General features: G+C 46.0%; 1 long non-coding RNA gene across 1 annotated transcript in view; it reads left to right on the top strand.

Annotated features, from left to right (window-relative positions):
* LOC116158361 (uncharacterized) overlaps positions 1–6,318 on the top strand; it is a 41,081-nt gene extending 34,763 nt beyond the window's left edge. Inside the window, exons 3-4 of the long non-coding RNA XR_010384716.1 lie at positions 111–303; positions 6,128–6,318. This is a non-coding gene — a long non-coding RNA (uncharacterized LOC116158361). The remainder of the gene's footprint in view (positions 1–110; positions 304–6,127) is intronic.
* Positions 6,319–12,625: the final 6,307 nt, after the last annotated feature.

The raw sequence follows: 12,625 nt of genomic DNA, 5'->3' as shown, positions 1-12,625 counted from the left end.
CGTTGATAGGGTCTGCCGTCTTACGGCTGGGCTATCAGCCCTAACCGGGCTGCCGGTGATAATGAGATTAAATTCCTCTCCACTGAAAGTAGTTCTCACCCTCCCAGCAGAGCCCGAACAGCACTTAGCAGTGTTGGCCATCCAGCATGATCTTTGTGAAGAGCCACGGGCGGCCCACATCTGGATCTGCAGTGAGAGTTGGAGGCTTGATAACAGACAAGTTGGCTCACTCAGATTTTATCCAGATCCCTCCCTGAGAGGAAAGGAAAAAGAAAGTGATGCTCCTTGGGTGTCTGCCTTGCGGTAGGTGTTTCATGTTTGTTGTTTATCAGAGCCCACAGTCAGAAATTAAGATGGTCTTGTTCTTGTCTGAAACCCCCTCATCGGCTGAGCACACATGAGACTCTGATCGGTTGAATTTGGGGCTTGGGGCTTGAGGCTTGAGGTCTTGGACTCTGAATTTAATCCAGAATTGGAAAGAGCCAAAAGGCATACACAAAACATACTCCTCAATGAACACCAAGAGTCCGAGTATAATAAACGCAACGGTACTGCAGAGAAAGGGGAGGAAGGGCTCTAACAAACCAAGGAGAGACCCGGCCCTGCCTTGGTTTTCATAAACAAAGTGCATGGGCACGTGTGGTGCAGGAGTAGCCTTAAGCTTGTGGGTGGGGATTATTCCCATTTCACAGGGGACACCTGAGGTTCAGGCAGGCCAAGCACATTACCCCAGGTGACACCATTAGTAGGTGACAGAGATGGCATCTGTACGCTGGCTGAGTTCTGGTCCCAAATCCCTCTTCCCCCTGCACCACCTTAAGCATCTCTTAAGGATGAGAGGAGCCGCTTGCGTGTGATACTGCACGGCCTTGCTCCTGATGCCGAGCCCTTGGGGCTGCAGGTGTGGCCACCCCGGAGCCCTGGAGATGTAACTCCTTGTCCCCTCTTGATTCTGGCCTCATCTCCCTGTCTCCACTGTCTCCAGTGCCCCCAGCTGAGTTCCCCGATGCCACCACCTACAGGGTCAGGGTTCATTCCTAGAAGTGGGGTAGCCAAACTGTTTGTTCAAAAGTGGTTGTACCAGTTAACATCCCCAACAGCAGTGTATGAGAGTTCCAGTTCCTTCACATCCTCACCAACACTCGGCAGGGTCAGTGTTTTAAATCTGGTACATTCTAACAGGTACGTAGTAGTGGGCATTGTGGTTTCCGTTTGAACTTCCCTGCCGACTAATGATGTTGAGAATCCTCTGATGTGCTCATTTGACATCCATATGTCTTCTTTTGTGAAGTGCTTATTCAAATCTTTTACTCACCTTAAAAAATTATTTATTTCCTTATTATTAAATTATGAGACTTCTTTATGTATACAGCATGTAAGTTGTTTATTAGAAATATATTTTGCAAATACTTTATGCCAGTCTGTGGCTTGTCTTTTCATTCTTCCAACAGTATCTTTCTAAGAACAGGAGTTTTTAATTCAAATGATGTTATTTTATGAAGTTTTACTGTTTGGTGTCACATCTAAGACATTTTTGTCTAACATAAGGTCAAAAAGATGTTCTGTGTTTTCTTCTACAACTCTAAGATTTTGAGGTTTTACGTTTAGGTCTGTCACCCATTTTGAGTTAATATTTGTATGTGGAACAAGGTGTGGATTCAGGGTCAGCATTTGTGCATGCGTGTGTTATATCCAGTTGTTCAGTACCCTTTATCGAAAAGACTAATCTTTCTCCGCTGCATTGCCATTACACCTTTATTTTAAAAATCAGTGGTCCCCTTATGTATGGGTCAGTTTGGGGGCTCTCTGTTCTGTTCCACTGATTTATTTGTCCAATTTGACACCAGAGCCACATTATCTTGAAAACTGTAGCTTAATAGTAAGTCATGAAATATGGTGGTGGCAGCCGTCTGATTTTTTCTTTTCCCAGGCTGTTTTGGCTGTTCTAGGTTTCACTGCATTTTAGTATCAGGATTTCATTTTCTGCAAAAAGCCTGCTAGGATTTTAACAGAGGTTGTGTTAAATCTCTAGATCAATCTAGAGATGCTGTTAATCTTAGCAACGTAGAGTCTTCTGGTCCATGAATAAAGTATAGCTCTGCGTTTATTTAGTGATCTTTGATTTGTTTAGCAGTTTTATGGTTTTCAGTGCACAGGTCTTTCACATCTTTTGTCAGATTTGTCCCTAAGTATTTTGTGCTTCCTGGTGCTGCCGTACATGGCATTTTTACTTTAATTTCCAGTTGTTTGTTGCTAGTATATAGACTTACAGTTGGTATTTTATATTGGTATTATACTATGCAAATTTGCTGAATCCATTTATTAGTTCAAGCAGCTTTCTGGTACGGTGTTTTGGATCACCTATGTAGACAGTCAATTCATTGAGTAAAGACACTTTTTTTTTCCATTCTAACTTACGTCCCTTTTATTTCTCTTTTTTGCCTTTTTGCGTTGACTAAGACCTCCAGGGCAGTGTTGAATAACAGTGGCAAGAGCAGGTTTCTTGGCTGCTTAGGCTTGTTAGTGCTTTTTAATCTCTGGATGCTCATTTTAGCTCCCATCTTGCCTCTTTGAACCCCTGCATCTCTTTAGCCACTATGGATCTCTTGGTATTTGATTTGACTCCACCCATGACCTGTCATATTCCATCCTAATTTCTTTTCTAGATAGAACTTGACCCTCTACTTAAAATACTGTTCCCATACAGACTACGTTCTATGTATCTTTTGTGTTTTGCCAGCATCCCAGACCTCGTGTTTCTGGAACATTTAAATCCTGATATAACCAAAACCCCAGGAACACAGAATTCTCCCCTCTGTGTGTCTGATGGCTGTTTGTTTAGGCTGTTCCCCAATCTATGTAGTAACAGGGAGATCCTTAATTTAAAGATACCGTGTTTCCCTCGGGACAACTCTTAGTTGATAAAATATTCTTATCTTGAGGGAAAAAAAAAACCTTTCGTCCCTATACCCCCAAGCACTGGTGCTGATCTGAGCTCTAGAATGACAACCAAATATTTGAATATTTAAAACTAGGATGTTTCCAGCTGTACAAACTCAGACTATTAGATTAAAATTCCAGCTCCAACGCTTGAGCTTCCACTCTGGGCCTCGTTAGCTCATCTGTAAACTGAGCGTGATAACAGTGCCCACGACACAGGCTTAGGTGACAGCTGCATAAAATAAGTCATGCAAGATGTTTAGCACAACACGATGACTGACCCAGGGTGAGCTCTTACTAGGTGTCAAAGGGAGAGTGTTTTGTACTGTAGGATCTCTCTCCCCTTCAGAAGATCTAAGCCCTTCTGGATTCTGAACCGACAATGGTCCCTTGATTTTGGATGGGGTACTTTGGAAGCTTCACTCAAGACCAGTGCTTTCTGGGAAGCATCCAAAACTGCATTAATATTAAGTCGAGGGGAGCAGGTGCCCTGGGCGGGTCAGGGAGCATGAGCCCTGCACACTGGCACTAGAGCTGACCTCCAGCCGCCCAGTGCTCACCCCGTCACAGGCTCCAGTGTTTTCCACAGTGGTGGTGCAGTGGCCACTGTAGGGTTCTGAAAAGTTCTCAGTTGTTACTTTGTTTCCATAGCAACTCCAGAGAGATTGGCATTATCATTGTCATCTTACAAAATGAGAATATCAAGGTTCGAATGGATGAAGGAAGTTGACCAGGATCATAAAGGACAGGGTGATCCCCCTTTATTGAGTGACAGCTCTTTGCTCGGCATTTTGCCAGGTGATTTTGCATATATTATCTCATTTGATTAAGAAAACAAACCTACCCATGAGTTGGTACCCATTTTTGTATGAAGAAACTGAGACTCAGAAAGGTTAAGAAATCTTTCCGAAGTCATACAGCTACGTTAAGTCCCCTGGCACCAAACTCAGTGTGCTTTCCACATCTCCGACTTGGCCAGGGAGAATCTCACAAAACAGTGAACAGCTGCAAGTGGGGTGGGAGTGACATACAGCCACCTTGGCTTGGGCCACCTTTTCTTCCAGGTGTGTTATAAATCTTGCTCACGGTTCCTTGGCATGGAGGGATCACACTCCTTGATGGAGAAGGCTAAGTTAGTGAGTGCACCTGGGGATCCGTCTGACCAGCCCGAGGGGTGGTCCTCAACACTTAGAACACCTTGGGGAAATCACTCCTCCTGTTACCAAAGGGAAGGAAAATTAAAGTTGAGACTCTACACAGAGCGTGTTCCTCCAGAGGGGATGAAAAAGCTTTTGAACCATGGCTGGGGGACGTGAGAGAGCTGCTGACGTCAAACACAGCCAAGTCCAGAGAATGCCGGAGGGTGATGGGCTGGCTTAGAGGTCAAGCCTTTGAGGTCTTTTGTATTTTCAAAGCAAAACGACCTCCCTCCTACCCTGAATGTAGCTGGTCGTGAAAGGGGAGGAAGTGGGCCCTCACTGCAGACCGTGAGGGAAGGTGTGTCAGTGGGACCAGCGTAGACTCTGGGGCCAGTGTAGATGGGTGGCTCTCGTCCCGGGCAGCTCTTCTCCCGGGGATGTCTGGCCACGTCTGAGACATTTTTGTTGAGCACAACCGAGGGAGAGGAAGAACGCTATTGGTGTCTAGTGGGTCAGGCCAGGGATGCTGTTAAACATCCTGTAATGCATAGGACAGCCCCTCTACCAGCACCACAACAAAGGATTATCTGTCCCGGAGAGGAGAAGCCTGGTATCCAACAAGGAAAAGCTTCAACAGCCACTTTACAGGTTTTCAAAAAGCTAGGTGGAGATATTCTCTCACAGGTCCTCTGAGAGCCATGGGAGGGTCTACACCGGGCACAAGCTGTGCGGGAGCCTTTGCCCGGAAGCCAGAACAAAGGGAGGCAATTAGATGGTGAGGGTAGCGGAGCCGTGGGAGGCTGGCACGCCTGTTGTGGTCGGAGTCCCAGGAACAGGTCCTGAGATGAGAACCCGACCAGGGAGGAGGGGGCGCAGGACCCGGGAGGGCAGGAAGCTGAGCTGGGGGTGATCTCAGGCCAGGTCCTCCCAGGACACTCAGCCGGGCCGCCAGCAGCTCTGGGATGTCGGTGTTGCTCTGAGGTGGAAGGGACGCCTCAGAAAGGAGTGGGCTTGAATCCACCCACACTCGTTCGTCGTTGGCTAAGGGCCATGGTGGAGGAGCCAGCTCCCAGGGACTCCCAGCCGGCCTTCAGGGGGCCTGGTGGGTCCCAGCAGCCCGAGGAGCCCTCCCTCCAGAGAAACACTGCAGGCTGAGGAAACACCCTCGAGGTCAGGAGCTCAGGGGAGTGGTAGAAAGGGGTCTGGGGCATCTGGGCAGAGCACTGATTTCAGCCAAGGGTACAGGCCCGAGCTCAGCGCCGGTCCCTTCTGGGTGCCTCCCGTGTCCAAGCACAGCCTCTGGGATGCGGCTCCTTACTTCATCCTCCCGCAGTATGACGGTTGTGATGTGAGCTTAGCGCCTGCTTCTGACCCGTTCCGGCCCTCAACGAGTGCCCTGGTCTGCTGTGTGTGTCCCCAGATCCCCATCAGAGCACCTTTCCTAGTGTTACTCACTGTCGGTGAAGCAGAGCCAGACCCCCAAACCTGTGCCCCCGGGAAACTCTGAAGGCCTCTCTGTGTTGCTGCCGTTCCTGGGGGCCTCCTGCAGGTCCCCTCTGCATCTGGAGTTTGCTTGAAATAGGCTCCTTTACCCCTTTCCACGAAGAGCCCATGGGTGCCCAGGTTTTAGCGAGGTTTGGCTGCCAGATCGACCTTGCCAGGAGCAAAGAGAGAAGGTGTCTCTGTGCAGAGCTCGGCCTCTAGCATCCTTCCACTTCTTCCTCTACTTCCCCCTGGGGATCACGATTGAGTCCTCTCCCGGGCCCCGCACGGCAGCCTAGCCAGCACATTCTGAGGCTTACACTCACCCCTTGGCTCCCAGTGCCACCCCCATGGCTCATCGATATAGTCCTTGTGCATAAATATGACGCTCATGCTACAAGGAATTACGGGGAGTCACAAGCTTCCTGCACAAGCCCACCTTTTAAAACAGATCCCTTTTCTTATTTGTGTGCCTTACCTTGGTAGATCTTGCCCCGTCATGTATGTGTGGATGGATGTATGCATTTACTTACTGACTTATCTTCATTTCTCTGTCATTGTTTTAGACCTGTCTCCTGTAAACCACCTGTGTTCGGATGCAGCCTGGGAGTCTTTGCTTTTATTTGTTATAATGTTTGTTGTGAAGATGGACATCACTGGTCTTATTTCATCTCAGCTTTATGTAAGCTGTTGTGGATTTTTAATGCCTCCCTGCTTCTTTCCTTCCTATCTTTGGCCAAATGTTTTGTGGATTTGCTTTTTTCCCAAGTGATTTGGAAGTTGGGAATTCTGTTTTTACTGGGTTAATGTTTACCCTTGTCTTTCAAAAAAAAAAAGAAAAAGAAAAAGAAAGTTGCTCCTATGCGCTTTTATCAGTGTCAGGAATGCTACAGGCGCGGGACCCTCTCCATGGACATGAGAGTTACCTTTCCCACCCACGTCCTCCTCCAACTTCCCAAGATCTTCTTAGTATAACCTTGGCTTTAATGATATTGCTTAATTATCAGTCTTTTTCTTTGCATGGTTATCTTTACATTTTGCGTTGTTTCCTTGCAGAATTAAATAATTAATTGCACTTCATATTGTATTTAAATGTTTAACTAATTAGTCACACAATAATTTTAACTTTTAACTGTGTCGTTGCTCGCCACACTTCTTCCCTGTGTCATTTTCCTCGTGCTTGTGTTCTGTACTGTGATTTGTTTCCAAGATTGCTGGCCTGCTTCTTGAGAAAACAGAATGAAGAAAGATAAGTGAGTTGCAGCCTTCCTGGCACCTTGTCTGTCTGGGAACTCCTCTCCCGTTTGCCTTGCCCTGGAATTGTTCAATTACCAACTGCAACGTGGTTCCATTTGCTTCTGATCTTCCCAGTTGCAGAAAAGAAGTGTGCTTCCAACTTGATCATTTTATCTACATGGTTACTTATAAGATTTTTAACTTAGTCTTAAATTTAAGAAAATGTTCCAGGGAATTTTAAGTATGTATTCCTTCTTCATATTAATTTCTCTGATACTTGTTAAGCCCTTTTAATCTAGAGATGCTAGTCTTTCCAGCTCAGGGAAATAGCTTTTATGACACCTCCTGAATCAGTTTTTCATGACTCTTTATCTTTTTGCTCATGATCTCAATCTTTTTACACTTACAGGAAACCTTTTTACCTTTCTGAGTAATCAGATAACTTATCAAACCGTCTTTCAGAATCAGTGAGTCTCTTTTCTGCCTTATCCGCTGTGCTCTTCTGCTGTCCGGGATGGTTTTCTAAATTAAGGAACTCATGTTTTTCATCAGAAAGCAATCTATCCTGATTTCCAATTCCTCCCTTTTCAACAGTGCAGTGTCCTCTTGACTCTTACTGAGAATACAAAGCAGAGGGTTTTGTCTCCTGGGGGTGCGTGCAGTCTCCAGGTTGCTTTCAGGGTTGCCACTTGCCCGGAAGCCTGCGGGTCTCCAGCCCCTGTGGGAGGTCTGGGAGTGCATGTGTCCATCGTGGCTGCCACTGTGCCCAGGAGGTGGGGACACCCAGCTGGGGAGAGACCCATGCAGTGGAAAGAGTCACTGTGAGCTGAAAGCTTCTCTCCACAACACCTGGCAGCCCCAAGTTCTCTGGAGTCGTGTAGTCTCCTCTTAGGGCCACTGGCAGCCTTAGGCAACCTGACTTAATTACCTGTGCTGATCACGTCACCTGAGGGCGGGTGGGGACCAGCACAGCCACTCACCCCATACGGTGGGCACTAGTACAGTGTGCTCATTCAGTCATTCATTCATTCCTTCAGTTAATACTTAGTGAGCACCTCTCTGTACCAAGTCTGGTTCTACACATTGAAGATACGATGGCCATGTTGGTTCCGCCCCCCGAGTGCTTCTATTACAGTGGGGAAATAGATTGTGTGCAATAAATAGATGATACAGTATCAAGGAATATAAGTGCTATTTAGAACAACAACAACAACAACAACAACAACAACAAAACAGATAAATCCAGGGTGTAAGAGGCTAGAGAAAGAAAAGTGCTATTTTAGTAAGAATGGTCTGGAAAGAACTTTTTCAAGTTTATTTGAGCAGCAACTGGAATAAAATGAGGAAGTGAGCACAGAGGATGTCCAGCCCAGGGGAGGAGCAGCCCAGGCAGAGGGGAAAACAGGTGGACAGGCCTGAGAGGGGAGAGCGATGGGCATTCCTAAAGGAAAGTGAAGAGACCAGTGTGGTCGAGGCTGTCGGAGGGAGCAGAGCAGGGCAGGGACAAGTTCTGAGGGGCAGCATGCTACACGGTAGCTGCCTTATTAGACAGCCCTGTGTGCATCTGGGCTGTACTTGGGCTTCTTAGCTGAAGGCTGCATCCTTCAAGATGCAAGGCATATCCCTTGACCAGTCAGGGATGTGCTTTATAGCAAACAGCATCTCAGCAGCCCAGCCCCAGCACGTGGGTTTGGAATTGCTCCTGCTGAGCCACAAGCCTGGTATCTGCTGTGATGACTCCTCTGGCCACCAAAGGGCTCCCTGCATCAGCCTTTCACTCGTAGCATCGTGCTGGACCAGCCAGCCACCCTCTGTTGCCCATAGCCTGGTGCTAGGTTTCAGCCTTCTTGGCCTGAGCCCTGGCACTGCTCAGGGCCCAGCGCAGCCTTGCTGTGGCCCCGTGCTCTGTGGCTTGAGCAGGGGTGAGCTAGCCTGGTCAGAGGACTCCTTTCCACGCGCGCTCAGCCCTCCCCTGCTGAGAGCACCACCTACTGCCGCTGCTGTTTTGGACTCTCCTGAAGTCTACCAAAGTCTGGGTCACCCTGGCAAACCCCTGCCCTGGAGCCCTGTCCTTCACCTCGGCCCTCGTTTCCCCCGTTCTTCCCCAGCCTTCTCTGTCTCCTACAAGCCTGAGTTTCTGGGTTTTCTGTGGGTCCCACCCCAAGCCTGTCTGAATTTTTATGATTGGGCACCTCCCCTCTTCACCCTGCTCTGCATCCAGTGTGATACATACGGCTGAAATCATCCAAATCTTTTATAAGCAAAGAAACTTGTAATTAAGGGGAAACAAGATAATTTTTTCAAAGGAGAGCTGCTAAGATTGGGCAATCATCTGCCTCCCTCTGTCCCAGCAGACCCAGCTGCTGAATGACCTTTCTTAAAGGTCTGGGTCTTCCTGAAAGTTCTTGGTTTACACTTGATAATACAGTGGTCACACACACCTTCACATTTTATAAGTCTAATATTTGCTTGAGACTACAGTTAACAAGAACTTGGCATCCTTTCTCAAACTTAAGAGCTGGATAAATATATATTGATTCATATCAAGATAGATGTACATCAAGAAATTCTTCCTTTGCACTCATTTTGCAGAAATCTGTATGGATTTCTCATCAAAATCTTTTGATCAGTCATGTTAAATGTTAGAATCTTTTCCAACCCACCCTGGCATATTACCAAATGAGCAACACCTGGATGAGTTATAGGGTCAACGTATCACAAAAATTGTCTTCTACAGTCATACAGAATTTTCTAAGTCACTTTTAAGGAGACGATAAGGTATTTCTATAGTTTATGAATAAATTGAGTTGCTGAGACAAGTTTCATCACTTGCTGCCCACGCACACCTATATAGGCACCGGTCACTCGGCACAGTCTACGCCGTCAAGCCACATGATTAGTGGTATTAATCGATCATCCTGTTGGCTGTGTCTCACAGAAGCTTAGCCCAGTGTAACATGAGACCAGCATTGCAGGTGACTCTGCCACCTCTGATCCCGTGTGAACGAGGTGACCCCTCTGTGCCTCACGCTCTGATATTGCCAGGAGTAACAGCACAGTGCACTTGTAGACACTCAGAAGAGTCTTCAGGGGCTGTCTTGCTTGACCTCGTGTCACCTTCCAGAAAGGATAGTCTTCATAATGAGTCCAGTTGGCTTGAACTGATTCAGCAGCGATTGCTGTGTGTGAAAGAAAGTGATCTGAATCAGACATGCCCAGGTAGGCTGGAAACTCGTGTCTTGTCTTTGGAGCCAGCCCACTGTGGGTTATGAAGACTTAATCTTTGATGTCTCGAACGGCAGCTGCTTTGACCGGTTAACTTTAGAAGATGAATTGACCCAGGAGGTTCTAAAATTCACAACATAAGCAGTAATTTCTCAAAACTTTTCCTTGGTAGTGGAAGGGGCACAAATTATTAATATCCAACTTAAACAGCACTTCACAGGCTACAGATTCCATTTGTGAAATTTAAATCTCTGGGCAGTGACTGATGGTGCTTGTGAAAAGCACACCTTCAGTAACCCACAAGTTCATCTGTCTTAGTCTTATTTAAAGCAGGGACCTTGAGAAACTCTAACATGGCATGTGTTTTTGTCCCACTGTTGACCGTGTAAGCAACCATGTTGGGGGTCCCAACAACAGCAATAATTTACATTCACTGGCACAAGACTGTACTCATGCAAAAATCTGTCCACCTTCTGCTCCTCCAGACTGCACGGGTCACACATGGGACTCTTGAACAGTTGTCACTTCCTCCTCTCTGGTCCCTTCATTGATGCTCACACATCAGGAAGCCACTAATGGGTGGTGCCACCATCACTGCCTTTCTTCCAGGAGGGCCCAATTGTCTTAGTGTGGTTTCCCCCTGAAGCAAACCCAAGGTTTTAAGCAAAATCGCCTTGTTTGAGACATAATCCCAGGAGAGGAGAATCAAGCAGGGGAGAGAAGGAAGTAACTAACAGATGTGTTACCAAGGCAGTCACCATCTTTGACAGCTGAAGTTTAGTCCCGGTGAGGAATTCTGGGAATCAGTGTAGAAAGGATGCCTCAGAGTTAGCCCCCTAACAGAAAACAGGTACTTATAGACCAACTCCTAGAAGTCATTATTTGAGGGCTGCTGGGAGTAGCGGTCTTAGTTCGAGCCAGAGGAAGTTTTCAGGCAACTGGAAGACTGTTCTGTGTGCACTAATCTAGTAAGACCCAAGAGGATATGAGTGGGGCAACCACAGCACCTGCCTCCCCAGGACCCACAGCAAGGATGGCATTTCCTGATTGTCCCCAGGCTGGGGGGACCAGGTGGGCTGTCCCACATGGGCATCCCTGCTGGTCTGACTCTACCAGTGGCACTTGTTCAAGGACGTCTGTAAGATACGGTCCAGAAATGTAATTGCCTGTTTTAAGGAGTACACGTTTTAAAATTTTAAGATAGACTATCAGGTTGCCTTTCAAGCAGCGTTCACTAACTGACGCTCTGGCTAACAGTGCGTCTGAATCCCCTTAACCCGGCTTTGTGGGATACTGACATCCTGTTACCATGAAATTGGTCAGGCTGTGGTCTTCAACTTCTTTTTTTTTTTTTTTTTCATTTTTAAGATAAAATTTACATATAGTAAAAGTTACTTATTTTCTTGAACAGTTATTTGAAATTTAGTAAATGCATACAATCATGTAACTACCACCATAATTAAGATAAAAAACAGAGTTCCATCACCCCTAACAATATACCCAGGCCCCTTTGCATCCAACCTTTCCATCACATCGAGCCCCCTGGCAGCCATTAGTATGTTTTCTATTCCTACAGTTTGGCCTTTTCCAAGTTACCGCATAAGTGGAATGATAAAGTGTGTAAATTTTTGAGTCTGGCTTTTATTGTAGCGTAATGCATTTGAGATTCATCCATGTTGTGTGTATAAATAGCTCATTTCTTTTTATTGCCAAGTTTGAGGTACTAAGGTTTGTTTATCTGTTTGGCTATTGAAGAACATGTGAGTTCTTTCCAGTTTTTGATGATTATGAATAAATGGGGTTTTGTGTCAACATAGCTTTCCTTTCACTTGAGTAAACACCTGTGAGTGATACTGCTGAGTCAGATGGTAAGTGTATTTAACTTTATAGGAAACTGCCAAACTGTTTTCCAAAGTGTCTGTATTGTTTCACATTCCCACAAGCAAAGAATGGAAGTCTTAGCTTCCTCACATCCTCAGCGGCACTTGATATAAATGGTGTTTTCTCTCCTCCTCTCCTCTCCCTCCTCCTTCTTTTCTTCTCTTCTGGTTGGTGTGTAAGGGCACCTGATGATTTTAATGGGCATTTCCCTTTTGAGCATCCTTTCATGTGCTTATTTGCTGTCTATATAGGTTCTTTGGTAAGGCTGTCCAGTTCTATCCGTTCTTTTGTCCACTGGGTCAAGGTTTTTTGTTTGTTATTTGTTGCAAATGAATGTTCAACTGCTGAAAAGACTATCCTTACTCCAGTAAATGGCCTTTAGTTTTCTTGAAAATCAATCAAGCACATATGCATGGATCTATTTCTGGACTTTCTATTCTGTTACATTGATCTTTGCATCTCTCCTTTTATTAATCTCTCCTTTTCTTTAAATCACTGTAGCTTTATAGTAAGTCTTAAAATCCAGTAGTGTGAATCCTCCAGGCTTGTTCTTTTTCAAAATTGTTTTGGTTTTTCTAGTTCCTTTGCCCTTCTATGTACATTTTAGCATCAGTTTGTCAATGTCTAAAATAAAAGCCTAATGGAATTTTGTTTGGAATAGCACTGAATTTGTAAATCAACTTGGAGACAACTGACAGCTAAACTATACTGTCTTCCAATAC

Source organism: Camelus dromedarius, chromosome 17, assembly GCF_036321535.1.
Source record: "Camelus dromedarius isolate mCamDro1 chromosome 17, mCamDro1.pat, whole genome shotgun sequence".
In the NCBI taxonomy this organism is placed as follows: Eukaryota; Metazoa; Chordata; class Mammalia; order Artiodactyla; family Camelidae; genus Camelus; species Camelus dromedarius.
This window is presented reverse-complemented; position numbering and strand designations above follow the sequence as displayed.